Here is a 10,558-nt window from a genome sequence, read left to right on the forward strand (position 1 = left end):
TGCATTAGAGGACTTCCTGGGAGAAATTACACCCAGAGTAGATACGATTTCCCTCTATGTCAGTCCTTTCACCGAGCTAAATACAACTCAGCAAAAAAAAGCTGTGGACTGTCTCCGTACCGTCCCTAGCCACATTCACCTGTCCACGTGTTTGTGGTTAGGCGGTCCTTCCCAGTAAGTGCACTGAGGAGGGCACGGTAATGTTGTGGGACCCGTGCTTGTGGAAGGCGGAAACGATACCGGGAAAAATAGTGGTGGCTTGGGACCGAGTATGGATAACCGGTCGCCACCGCCATAAGATTGTGGACAGCTTCCATCTCCATGATCCTAAAAAGCCACATTTCAAGTGCAAGCAGTTGTCAAAAATTTGGCAGGATAGTATTGCAGCCTGTGTAAGGGTGGGTGGCTGACTGCATACTTGCGCTTGCATTCCAAGGAATGGGGTAGGGACAACTGAACACTGCGCTGGGACAATGACGTGGACGGTGATTGTTGTAAGTCTGCAACGACAGGTGCACTTATGATGGGCACACTTTTAGGCAGTGACCTGGGAGTCAGAAATGCTTCCAGAGGTCTTCCCCATGCTGTTCCCATGTCTTTTCAGCACTGTATGCATATGTCTGATGATGTGTCACACACCACATCTCCAGATAAGGTTGTAAAATTTTAAAATGACATTTCCCAGTGAATGCATTTGTCTTGGTTGAAAGCAATGCAAAAGTGCAAAAACACATCAAAAACGCTACGTGTGAACATAGCCCAAGGTGTGGAGGATGATTTTTGGTTTTGGTTATTTATTTTGCCTTATATACAAGTCATTACCCTGGAAAGGATGTTCCTTAACATATTTCCCAGGAAAATCCATTTTGGTTTCATTTTTGTATGTTTTATTTTGAGCCCTTAAAAGTGGCATAATGCTCTGACAACGTTGTTGACAGCAGTGACCTGGGAGTCAGAAATGCTTCCAGGGGTCTTCACCATGCTGTTCCCATGTCATTTGAGCACTATTCCCATCGATTTGAGCAATTTTTAGGCCCTCTGCAGATCGCCGGGGGGAGCCGCCTGAAAAATGCTCGATTTTCCCATAGACTTGGGCTCGTTGCTCGGGTCAAGCACCCGAGTATTCCAATTTGCTCGACTCGAGCAACGAGTACCTGAGCATTTTAGTGCTCGCTCATCACTAGTCAAGATGTGCTGCAGGAGTGTCCCCCCGTCTCTCTTGTATTGTCATCCCGATATGCAGATCGATCCAGTCAGTATTGTTACTGGGCCTAAGTTGCATGGGAAGATGGTGGGTGACGTCACTGAATGACACTACAGAATGCCAATGCGGCCAAGGAAACCGACACATTTCAAAGGAACAACAATCTTCTTCATCAATGTATGGCCATAGCATGAGGAGTCTCTTTATATATCCTTAGTGAAATACATTCTCAATCATTAATGTATTACCAAGGAGGAAGATGCTCAAAATAACATTGCAATTGTTAGTGACTCTTTTAGACTGAAGATTTAAAATTAAATAATAAAATCAGATGCTTTATTAATAAATTATATAAATAAAATATATATGTACAGTGAAGGAAATAATTATTTGATCCCCTGCTGTTTTTATAAGTTTGCCCACTGACAAAAACATGAACAGTCTATAATTTTAAGGGTAGTTTAATTTTAACATTGAGAGATAGAATATTCTCCCCAAAAAATAAAGAAAATCACATTTTTAAATTAGATAAATTTATTTGCATTTTGCAGTGAGAAATAAGTATTTGATCCCTCTGGAAAAGAACACTTAATACTTGGTGGCAAAACCCTTGTTGGCAAGCACAGCAGTCAGACGCTGTTTGTAGTTGATGATGAAGTTTGCACACATGTCAGGAGGAATTTTGGTCCACTCCTCTTTGCAGATTATCTCTAAATCATTCAGATTTTGAGGCTGTCGCTTGGCAACTCGGAGCTTAAACTCCCTCCATAAGTTTTCTATGGGATTAAGATCTGGAGACTGGCTAGGCCACTCCATGACCTTAATGTGCTTCTTTTTGAGCCTCTCCTTTGTTGCCTTGGCTGTATGTTTTGGGTATGTTTATGGAAGATCCAGCCACGACCCATTTTTAGGGATAGAAGGAGGTTGTCACTCAGGGTTTTACGGTACATAGAAGCCCATTGGTACATCCATTCTCCCATTGATGCGGTGAAGTAGTCCTGTGCCATTAGCAGAGAAACACCCCCAAAATATAATGTATCCACCTCCATGTTTGACAGTGGGGACGATGTTCATTGGGTCATAGGCAGCATTTCTCTTCCTCCAAACACGGCAAGTTGAGTTAATGCCAAAGAGCTCAATTTTTGTCTCATCTTACCAATAACTCACATAATCATCCAGGTGTTCATTGTCAATCTTCAGACGGGCCTGTACATGTGCTTCTTGAGCAGGGGGATCTTGTGGGCACTGCAGGATTTTAAACCTTTAAGCCGTAATGTGTTACCAATGGTTTTCTTGGTGACGGTGGTCCCAGCTGCCTTGAGATCATTAACAAGTTCCCCCCATGTAGTTTTAGGCTGATCTCTCACCTTCCTCATGATCAAGGATACCCCCCACGAGGTGAGATTTTGCATGGTGACCCAGATCGATGTCCATTGACAGTCATTTTGTATTTCTTAAAATTTTCTTACTATTGCACCAACAGTTGTCTCCTTCTCACCCAGCATCTTTCTTATGGTTTTGTCGCCCATTCCAGCTTTGTGAAGGTTTATGATCTTGTCCCTGACATCTTTAGAAAGCTCTTTGGTCTTGCCCATGTTGCAGAGGTTACAGTCTGACTGCTTAATTGAGTCTGTGGACAGAAGTCTTTTATACAGGTGACTATGTAAGACAGTTGTCTTTAATGCAGGTAGTGAGTTGATTAGGAGCCTCTCACTGGTCTGTAGGAGCCAGAACTCATAATGGTTTGCAGGGGTTCAAATACTTATTTCTCACTGTAAAATACAAATAAATTTATCTAATTTATACAATGTGATTTTCTTGATTTTTTTTTGGATATTCTATCTCTCAATGTTAAAATTAACCTACCCTTAAAATTATTGACTGTTCATGTCTTTGTCAGTGGGCAAACTTACAAAAACAGCAATGGATCAAATAATTATTTCCTTCACTGTAAAGATACAAAAATTGTACATATAAAATTTATAAAAATATATATTCGTCTAAAATATATATATATAAATAAAAGAAGGGGGAGACATAACAAAAATATATTTATACTAATCTATGTAAGTTATTATAGATTATAATTAGATAGTTAGTGTAATAAAAATGAGGACAAAAGTGAGGTTGTTAAAAATTGGACCCCTAAAGTTAGGTAAATGGGGGTTCTCATTCAAATTAGTATAAATCCATCTTGTGTCACAAAAGAAAACCATCACAATGGTTTACCCACTAATTAGCGCATATCCTTTTGGAGTGGTAACCTTATGAGAAGTCTGTGCTGGAGAGGAATTCCAGAAGTCCAATGTGCAAGCGCATATTGGAAAGTTGGCTGTCTCAGACATGAGGGTCTTGAGGTATTTACTTTTTTGTGAAAACTGTTAAAGATAATTCAAAGGCATATATTTCAATCTTGTGATTAAGCCCTGTGGGTGCTAAACTATTGAACATAAAAATCCATTTGGACTCAATTCTCAACATTTTCTTGAGGTACTTGTGGTATAATACTTTATAAAGCTTTGTTGCAATATGTTTTTGATATATCTCCCTCCATATATTTTTTTTTTATACATGTTGACCATTTCCGAAACATCTCTAGTCTTTTACACATATAGCAATACAGATTCCACTCAATATAGCCCACTAGTGTTTCAAGTCACTGGTGTTAGGGGGTTGTATCAAGATTATTTCACAATAAATATCTCTAAAGGGGATGGGCTAAAGTCCGTGTTACTGTTCGGGTTTGGCAGCCCGGACATCCTGTGTTTCCTATGCAGTCATTTGTGTGACAGCGCGAGAAACACTGGCTCTGAGATAGATGCCTCAACATTACTAACCCCCGGGCTTGATATCAGCTTACATTAAAAAGCTGACATAAACCCCACAAATATTACCCCACTTGCCATTGCATCAGGGCAGAACTGCCAGAATTGGCGCATCTAATAAATGCGCCTTTTCTGAGGCGGCTGCAATTTCTATTTTTAGGCTGGGGAAGGCCAATAACCATGGCACCATCCCAGTCTGGGAATACCAGCCCCCAGCTGTCTGCTTTAGCTTGATTGTTTGTCAAAAATGAGGAGGACCCCACGCCATTTTTTTAAAATTATTTAGATAATTTAAAAAAATGACGTGGGTCCCCTCTATTTTTGATAACCATCCAATATAAATCTGACATCTGAGGGCTGCAACCCGCAGCTGTCAGCTTTACTTGCACTAGTTAGCAAAAGTAGAGATGACCGCACGTCATTTTTTAAATTTTATTTATTGCACATTGCCGGCTGATGAATACTCTCATCAGCTTCGCCTGCTCTTGCTGCTATTAGCGAAACCATGCATACACCGATGAGAGTAATACTCTCATCAGCCAACACCTGTGACTGGCGGTAAAAAAGTTATCACCAAAATTTCTGGCGGTGATCTTATTGAGGTCACTGCAGTTCATCCGTCCGTTCACACTGATTTGCCCGTGGGAACCACAGCTTGTGACCTGTGGTAACTTCAACGACGTCATCGCAAGTCACTGAAGCTGCGCTCTTAGCTGCTTAGTGTCTCCTGGATTCATGCATCATGCCACCACACAGCCATGAAAACAAGTTAAAGACGGGCTGGACTCATCGTGGGACAAATGGATTGTCATCGGACAGGTGAGGAATATGGTGTTTTATTATTTTTAATTTTACAGTAATAAATGGGGAAAAGAGGATGGAAGGGTTCGTTTCAAATAAGGAGTCTGCGTGAGTCCAACACTAGACACTCCATCTGAACATCTGTTACTAGCTCCGACGGCATCAAAATATAATCAGTGTATAGAGCCAAAACAGCACGGCTCCATACACTGTTTAGTTACTTCTTGAATAAGTGCTGAATTCCATAGTACGGCCACTACACAGTGAACAGAGCGGTTTTACATTTGGCCATTGCTGGAGCTGACAACAGCTCAGCAGTGGGGGTGTCAGATGTTGGAATCCCATGGTTCTGATATTAATGACCTAACCTAAGGATAGGTCATCCTCATCATAGTAGTGGACAATCCCTTTAATGAATGTGTGAAACAAAAATATAATTTTAAGTTTTCAATGTCAGCTCTGCACGTACCAGTTCCTAGACATTTACTATGTTTATATTGCCACGACCAGGTATGTTCTGTAAAACTGTAAATAACCTCATACCCTATCCATCAGTTCAACTCTCTCCTGTGGACGAATATATACCAAATAGTTATTTTCACAGCTGTTGGTTTACAGCGTTCTCAAATCTCAAGGTGGCAGAAACAGAGGCAAACTTTAACGTTCTAAGGAAATTACTTAATTATTTTCATATCTTAACGTATGGATGCCAGCTTAAATTCTTTTACACAATAAACTTAATGGTTTAAACATTTGATACGTGTGGGCATTTTACTAAAAGTACATTTTCTCTCTCTTTTTTTTTTTTTATAAATATTCACATTACTGGACAATCTTGGCCTGATCTTAATTCGAGCATAAAAATATTCCAATTTCTTAAAAAACTAATTCGAAGATTGAAATGAGTTTGGAAACAATGTGTTTAAAAATTTTTCTTTCAATTAATATAAAGTATCTGATATTGAAATCCCAGAAATCCAATTGGAAAGTATATGACTTTGCCTATAGCCCAATATAGCTTGTTTTGGTTGTTGGTTACCAATAAAAACATCAGATGGTAAAACTGAGATTTTAATAAGTGGTGTAATTGGAGGCAAAATGCTCCCAGATCTTGGTTCCAAAGAAAACCTATTACTTTTAAAATTATTATTTCTACACTGACACTAAAACATATCACTATTGCTCTCTTTGTGTACCTCCCAATACAGATACATGATCAAACATAATGTACATTGTGGCCTGTGTGCTTACATTTGTTGTGGGCTGGAGTTTTTATCTCAGAGTCATTAGATAACAACTCAGGGGGTGCAAACAGTAAATCAGCCAAAGCCATGTGGAAACACATAAGTATAGATTTATTTTTTTATTTTTTGACATTCTTTACGGTCACACTAATATAAATCCATGCTGTTTGCATGGATTTATATAGTGTGACCAAGTTGTCAAGCACTTTCCAAGTGATGCTAAAATCGCTTGGAAAGCGCTTGACAACCCGCGTGCGGAAATGCATGTGAAGAACGCTTCACATCCGCATGTCCCTGGCAGGAAAACGCATGTACAATCTGTAAATTTTGGCTATTTTGGCTATCAAATTCAACAAAATTGCTAGCTTTTTTTTATGGCATAAATGCTACCAGGGTAACACTGCTTTTGGGCACATGGAGGCGCACACCAGTGAGAAGACACGCTGACTTTATTGGCGTGAAGCTCTTAATGAGTTTGGCGCATCTTACTTCAGCGAGCCTTTCATAAAGACTGGAGTGTGCAATGCCAGTCTTACTGAATCGGTTCCTAAGAGTATTAATTACCCGTTCAGATAAACATTTAATGTAAATTCACGGTCTAATGAGCAGTGGCTGTGGAAACATTGAAGGAAATTGGCCTGTGTTGCTTTTACACACATTTTCTCTTCATAAAATGGGAAGTGTACAATAACTTACAACAGTTTAAATTTACTTTAACTTGTGTCTAAAGGATGTCGCCCCTCCCATCCCGCCTACCAATGACTTTATTGATGATGTTTTTAAAGTAAATATTAAGCTCGCTAAACATAGGATCTGTTCATTGCTGGTCCTATATTTATATGATTTATTCTCCCTTCACTTCTTTCCGTTTTTGGATGCAATAGGTATTTTATTTGGCAAGATTTGTTTTCCTGTGAATCTATGGCCAGTGCAGTCTCAAGACATACTGCTCACACCTGGCTGAGCTTCCTGGCTAGCAGATGGACAGATTAATACATGTCAGCAATAGCTACATCCTTTCACACTCAGCAAAGTTCGTCACGTTATAATATGCATTTTACAAGTCAATCACATATGATCTCCATCAGTTATACACGTCTTAGTGTTTCCTGAGAGCAATTTACTAGTACTGCAGAAGAGTACAAAAAGGAATGGAATCATAAAATTAGTAGTCAAAATAATTTTATTATGACGTGATTACAAAGTGTAAATTAGATGAGACTCAATTTTTAGAGTCTTCTTGGGCTAAAGCTACATGGCAACTTTAGCCACAACAGCAGTCGCGTGACCTATGTTCTCTCAGTGGTATACACTATACAAGTCAATGGAGTCTCATTGAGACACTTACACAACCGTGACCACAACCAGCAATTCTCAAAAATTCAGACTCAATTGGATTTTTTTTACGACTTGCTTGTTTTAGTAGCAGTAATGCAATTGTTGCAGTGCAACCTCATTCACTTGTACAGTGCTGCAATGTAGCAGCGACTCTGAGCAAACTTTAGTCACGCAAGGACTGACACAGCCAAAGTCAAGGTGTAGCCCTAGCCCAAGGAGTTCCTCCTAATTATCCTTAAAGTCCTCTAATATGAAAATTGCCTCTTCAGAGAAAAAGAGGACTTGAACTCTATAGCGCCACCTATTGGAAGTAGCAATCCTACAAGTCACAATCAACCCTTTAACGAGTCGTGCAATATGACTTAGGATAAAAGCCAAATCAGAATCTCAATTTGCAGACACGGTGTTTTGGGCTGTTGGCCCTTGTCAGTGCAAAGTATGAGAACTGATTTGGCTAGGTGAGAGGCTCTGGACTGAGGTCTAAAGGGTAGCATTTCTCCTTATGGAGAGTGACACACCAGCTCTGACACGTCAAGGTAAGGAGGCTTATTCGTTGCTACTTCCAATAGGTGGCGCTATAGAGTACAAGACCTCTTTTTCTCTGAAGAGGCAATTTGCATATTAAATTTCCCAGAGAAGCATTGCATGGCGAATAAGCCTTCTTACCTTGACGTGCCAAAGCTGGTGTGTCACTCTCCATAAGGAGAAATGCTACCCCTTAGACTTAAGTCCTCTATAAAGACAGCAGTTGGTAGGTATGCAAGGCATGTTAGGGAGGTGAGGATAGGGGCAGCAAACAAAAATGATGGCTGTGGAGCTGCTATATATTCAGATCCAGACCAGGCTGAATTCTAAAAAGAATTCAGACCTTAGCCAAACCATTAATTTACTATAGATAGCAGACCAGACTCTGAAATTAAATTAGATCCTTGTCCATTCCTCAAAATTAATCAGCCTAAAAGCCAAACCCAAAATTCATTCAAATCCCCGAAAAAACTTTTAAACTATGTAGGAAATGACAATGGATGCAATGCAGTAATAATGAAAAATGCATAACTGTCTTCTGGGACATATACAATATAATTTGTGAATGGTTGAAGGAGGAGAGGGTTTATGCAGGGCTAGCATTAAGGAGTGCCTGTGTGGGGGAGGCAGATTGAGCATTTATCACTCTCACATTCTCTCATACTGGTCACTGGAAGTTCAACATGGCACCTCATGGCAAAGAATTCTCTAAGGATCTGAAAAAAATAATTGTTCCTCTACATAAAAATGGCCTGGGCTATAAGAAGATTGCCAACACCATGAAACTGAACACGATGGCAAAGACCATACAGCGGTTTAACGAAACAGGTTACACTCAGCACAGGCCTCGCCATAGTCAACCAACGACACATGCTCAGCATCATATCCAGAGGTTGTCTTTTCAAAATAAACGTATGAGTGCTGTCAGCATAGCTGCAGAGGTGAAAGGGGTGGGTGGTAATCACTCACATCAAATATCGCCATATTCCGAGACCCTTAATGTTTTTCATTTTTGGGATTTGGGGCTGTGTGAGGGCTTATTTTTTGTTCCCTGTGCTGATGCTTTTGCTGATACCATTTTCGGCTAGATACAATGTTTTGATTGGCTCTCATTGCATTTTATTGCAATGTTGTATTGCAGTGGCCAAAAAAACGTAATTCTGGTGTTTCAATTTTCCTTCTCATTACACCATTTACCGATTGTCAGGGATTCCACTGAGACGACTCCGGGAAGATCACACAATATCTCGCTATTGCCGTCACTCTGTCAGGATTTCATCAGGGATGAGCAAGCACACGATCCCGACTACTCACTACGGAGGTATCGGCAAGTGACCAGTGAGCGTATGGCATCACACTTTTGGATTCCAACGCATGGAATATGTGTTTACGCCCTCCGTACGGTCACTGTCAGCTTCACAATAGCCCGATTATTAATATTATTCGCTGCTACCCCCGGCCTAGTTTGAAATATATCACAGGCCTGGCCGAACGCCTGCTTTCTGGTAGCGTATGGCTTTGGGGAAGGGAACGATTACAGGACAAAAGAAACAGAACTATTAAATTCTATGTTTAATCCAAACGGGAGGCAGTGTTTAGGAAAAATATACAAAAGATTTTACAAAAGGAGACAATACAATACATAAGCAGTTACACAAAATAATAAGGATTAAAGCAGAAACTTACTATACGATCGCTGAAACGATTCAATTTAGCTCTCTTCTGATTTGACTGTTATTGAACAGGATCCGTTGCTTATATTAGCTATATACTCCCGCAATGAATGCTACTCCAACCTCAGCAGACTATTTTATGCTGAAGGGAGAGACCTGCCCACACCTCCCTGTGCTGACATGACAGGGGCTGCACTCCACCCTTCATATTTTTATTAAAAACGCTAACTTCTGCAATAACTTATCGCTCATTGATCGCAGAAGCTTGCAAATGATGCCATATTTTCCGTTATGATTTTACCTTCGTTTAGAGACCACGCGTGGCTGCAATAAGTTATTCTGAGTTTAAGAGAATTGCCAGTTTATTCGTTAGGTATAGGTATCAGATCACAAAAATAGAAAATAAATTCATGGGTGTGTACACAAGTCTTACATAAAAAAACGATTTAAAAGATAACTTTTAATGATTTGCATTAAAAATGCCTTAAGGCTCACAATGAATACCATAGAAATAGACAAATATAAAATTGTGATCCATCTACTATCAACATATAGATTATTTCATCAAAGGGAGGGCTATAGAAAATATATTGATGAACATGTGAGAACTTACTAAATCTTCTATCATTTTATTTTGCATGGGATGATATCTGCCGTTTATTGTCCCCAGCTGGGAAAAATATCTGTTTATAATATCTGTTTAATTAATCTGGAGTGGCTTATGGTTCCTACCTAGTAAATGATTGAACACTATTATATAGTTGGTGCAATAAGGTGCTGTATGCAGATAATATATCTATAGACGCTTGCAACCGGGTATATTTTCTATTTTCTATATTTTCTATATTTTCTATTTTCTATGGCTCCTACCTGGTAATTAGTTTGGGTATTGAAATGAAATAAATTATTGTATACGAGTATTTATCCTATATATTTGGTGTATTAAGG

This window comes from Phyllobates terribilis, unplaced genomic scaffold (genome assembly GCF_046119375.1).
Source record: "Phyllobates terribilis strain yellow unplaced genomic scaffold, ASM4611937v1 Scaffold_3__8_contigs__length_932513732, whole genome shotgun sequence".
Taxonomy (NCBI): domain Eukaryota; kingdom Metazoa; phylum Chordata; class Amphibia; order Anura; family Dendrobatidae; genus Phyllobates; species Phyllobates terribilis.